The sequence below is a fragment of the Carlito syrichta genome, unplaced genomic scaffold (genome assembly GCF_000164805.1).
Source record: "Carlito syrichta isolate Samal-C Ts95f unplaced genomic scaffold, Tarsius_syrichta-2.0.1 Scaffold305182, whole genome shotgun sequence".
In the NCBI taxonomy this organism is placed as follows: domain Eukaryota; kingdom Metazoa; phylum Chordata; class Mammalia; order Primates; family Tarsiidae; genus Carlito; species Carlito syrichta.
This window is the reverse complement of record NW_007249278.1, coordinates 257,413-261,344: the sequence shown is the minus strand read 5'-3', so window position 1 is coordinate 261,344 and position 3,932 is coordinate 257,413.

The window sequence follows — 3,932 nt, the reverse complement described above, 5'->3', positions numbered from 1 at the left end:
CAGCGCCGCCTCACGTCACCGCTTCCTGGTTCCACCGCCAGGGGCGGGGCCCCGGGCCGGGCGGAGAGGGCGTGCCCAGGGCGCGGCGCCCGCGTGGCCTCGCGCCCCAGCGGGACGGGAGTCCGGCACCCGTTCAGGGAAAGGGGTGCCACCCAGCAGCCTGGTGCAACTGCCATGGACACCCCCGCCTGGTTTCGCAGTCCTGGGGCGGGAGGGCGGAGCGCGCTGTCCGGAGAGGGCACTTTTGTCGCGGCCTAATGTCCGGAATCCGGGCGTGGCCCAGTTCGGGACCTAGACCAGAGGAGCCCTCGGGGAGTTCTCGTTTCTTCCATTCTTTCTCTTAACGGGCGCTCAAAGTTCCGAAAGAAAGTTGGGAAGCGCTAAAGAGAAGGGAAACTGGAGCTCCAAGCCGGCGCGTAAGCCAGGTCCCTTACGCGGGGACAGCTCTTAGCTGGGACTCCCACTCCAAATTCTGTCTCCTTGACAGTGGGGCTGAGCAAATGCAGCCTCTAAAAAGATGAACCGAGGTTACAGCTGCGAGCATTTGGCAAAAGGGGCTGTTTTCAGAACCACGACTTCTTCACACGCCAGGGCGACTCTCTCCTGGGGTTCTTATTCCCTGGAGAGGGACTCGAAAATGGGTGGCAGCCGAAGGGGAGGCGAAGGTCAGGGCGCGGAGCCTGCGACAACCACGCGACGCGCGTTGGAGAATGCGAGCCTCGCCGCGCCCCGGCTAGGCAGACGCGGAACCCCCCGCTTTTGCAAATGCGGCGGTGGCCAGGACTTCCCACGGCCTCGTTGGAGGGCGTCCTGTTGGCCCTGCTCAGCCTGAATAACTCAAATTCTCCGAATTCGCAGGATAATCCGCTTCACTTGGAGCCGTGTAAACTCAGGCTGACATACACACTCAAGCTGTACATGTAAATATTTGCTCTCCTTTCCAGTCAGTCGGTCTGGCGATTTAGGAGCCTCTTGGTCGGTCTTAAAATAAAAAATTAAAGTAAACTTTAAAAATAAAACAGCTCCCATTTCTCACTGCGCTACCTTCAACTCCTGAAATAAAGTTATGGGGGAAAACTGGAAGTCAAAACAACAACTGTTGCGAATGTTTGTGTAGACAAAGTTATGAGATCTGGCGGAGTCCTGATTTAAGCCTGTCGTGGTCGTTGTGTGTTATCAAGATGCTGCGTGACGGTGACTGAAAACGTATTCTGATATCACCATTGAAGTGCAAAGTACCTATATGTAAATGTTTGGGGAAAATTCGTAAAACCATAGACTTTGGTGGGGGAAGGCGCTTCCGCGGCTGTTGCTCAGCCCGTCTCCATTTGCTTTTGAGAGAAAAAAATAGGGCCCGGCGTGCCCGCAAGGAGTGTCTCCCAGACTGCCCACCCGACCCACCCGGTTTGCTAGAGGCGATCGGAGCGCAGGACTCACACTCCGGACCCAGACCCTCGTTTTGCGCTGTGGCTGCGCTCACGGTGAGCCAAGTCGGCGGCCAGCCCGAGACGTTCAGATGAAACTAAACCACCCAACGCGAATGGGGATCAGTTTCCATTCCTGAATCCTTTGCTGGTTTTGGACAACCCAGACCCTTTGGTTCTCACAGTTCTCCACCCCCAATGTCCTCTCTCTCTCTCGCTCTCTCTCTCTCTCTCTCTCTCACACACACACACACACACACCACCTTCTCATCTCAGTGCAAAAGACGTTTTCTGGTTTCTTTCCTGTACCAAATGCTTAGGTTTTGTTAGGAAGGATTTTTCTCACCGAAAGGGGGGTCTTTTGGGAGGTAGGGGGAAATGTCACAGTTAGTCTAGACCTTGATATATACTTCAACAGGGTGTTGTAGACCTCGTTCGGTGGAATTTTTTTCAAATCTTACTGTGAAATTATACCTCAATTTTAAAAAATCTTAGAATTGCATTTCTACACAGAGGAAAAGCCCTGTCTTATTATCTTAATGTCTCAGACTGGAATTTGCATAATATCACGAGAGGGATATTTTGAGAAAAATGGTGCAGGGAGAAAACTGAATTGCCACAAATCGGTTTCCACTTCCTTTCCAAGTGCCCACGCGGCCTGAGACCAGTTCTGTGTCTCTTCTGTGCAGAAAACCCACGCTTACTCATCCTATTAAAGGTAAAATACTGATCAAGAAAAGACGACCGATCAGTAGGAGGCGGGCGGCAAACCAGAGGAGCGGAAAAGGCCACTATAAACAAATCCGGGCTCAGAGGTGACCCGTTTGGGGATCCCTGGGCTATGCATCTTGTTGGTGTTGAAACCTCTGCAGTAAAACATATGCTGCAACATTATTATCGGGGACACACCGTCCCTTCTCTTAGATTTATTGCCTTTGCAAATCAATATGGTGCTATAAAAACGGGGAACCGGTGCTGACCAGGGAGGTGCTGTCAAAGGATGACTCAAAGTCGTCCCGAAGCGGGGAGTGCCTAGTTCTGAGGTCCTTTCAAAACCCCACTGACAGCGCGGGTTAGCAGGTAAAACCACGGGGGGTGGGGGAGTGGAAGGAAGCAATTTCATTGACACGTTTCTCCAGGCCCTTCTCAGACTGACGACAGGCGGCGGGACTGCTTTCCGACACTGGAAAGAGCACTGGACTTGAAGAAGCCTTGGGATCCTGACTTTAACACAATTAGCCAGAGACTTTGTGTAGGTTATCTAAAGCTCCCAACGCTTGAGTTTTATCATCTATATTAAAATAGGGCCAATCATCCATTCTACCTGGAAGACAGCATTGTGGATTAATACGACAATGCGCCCAAAGCACCTAACACATCAATATCGGCAACAGTTACTCCAGTATAAGACATAATATAGAATTTTAATTATTATATTTAATTTTTGAACTGTAAATTCGCGATCGTGCCGGGCGTGGTGGTTCACACCTGTAATCCCAGCACTTTGGGAGGCAAAGGCGAGAGGATTGTCTGAGCTCAGGAGTTCGATATCAGCCTGTGCAACACAGTGAGACCTCATCTCTACAATAAATCAAAAAAAATAGCCGGGCATACACAGGCGCATACCTGTGGTTCCAGCTACTAGGAAGGCTGAAGCTGAAGAATCATCTGAGCCCAGCAGGTGGAGGCTTCGGTTGGTGGCCATGAGCGTGCCACTCTATTCCAGGATGGGACTCAAAAAAAAAAAAAAAAAAATCACGATCGCAGAGAATGTCTCTTGTGATCTCAGAGAGAGCTGTGTAGATAGTTCTGGAATGTACACAGAAGATTGGGGCCACAGGGTGGTACTGGACTGTTACTTACATCCCGTTTAAACCTTGGAACCTAGGAATGTAAAACTGTTTTATATGTCTGGGTTTGGCTTTGTGGCGTGTGATTCTACCGACGATGGGAAGATGTCTCCCTACAACACAAGCCACCCTTCCAAATTCTCATTTGCAGCCTCCGGAACTCAGAAGACAGTTGGCCCTAAGAACTTTCCAGAAAGGAATCGGTTTCCCACTTTTGGTCCGTCCCCGCCACCAACATCCCCCCGTAGCGAACGCTAACGCAGAACCGCTCGCTGTGGGCTGCAGGGACAGGTCCCCGGCGGCTCTCGCCGACCATCCCCAGCGCCGGGGGCGGGAGCAGGGCCCTGGCGGCGGGGACAGTGCCGCGCGGAGGACGCCGCGGGCGGCCGGGGTTAGCGACATTAGAAACGGGGAAGAAGAAGACCCGCTCCCCAACGCAGAGACATCTGTTCCCCGGTCCCCACCCTCCCTCCATCTCTTCCTGGTGGACGCTTTCAAAGCCATAGTAACGGGCCTCTGTGCTTCTGGATTCATAAATTCAGGTTACGGAATAGGAAGGGCGTCCAAAGCCGTGTGCGGTGGGCGGCGGCAGCCCCTCAGAGGCCGCTCCCGCGCGTCCCCCGGCCGTGCGGAGAGCAGCGCGCGTTCCCGAGCCCGG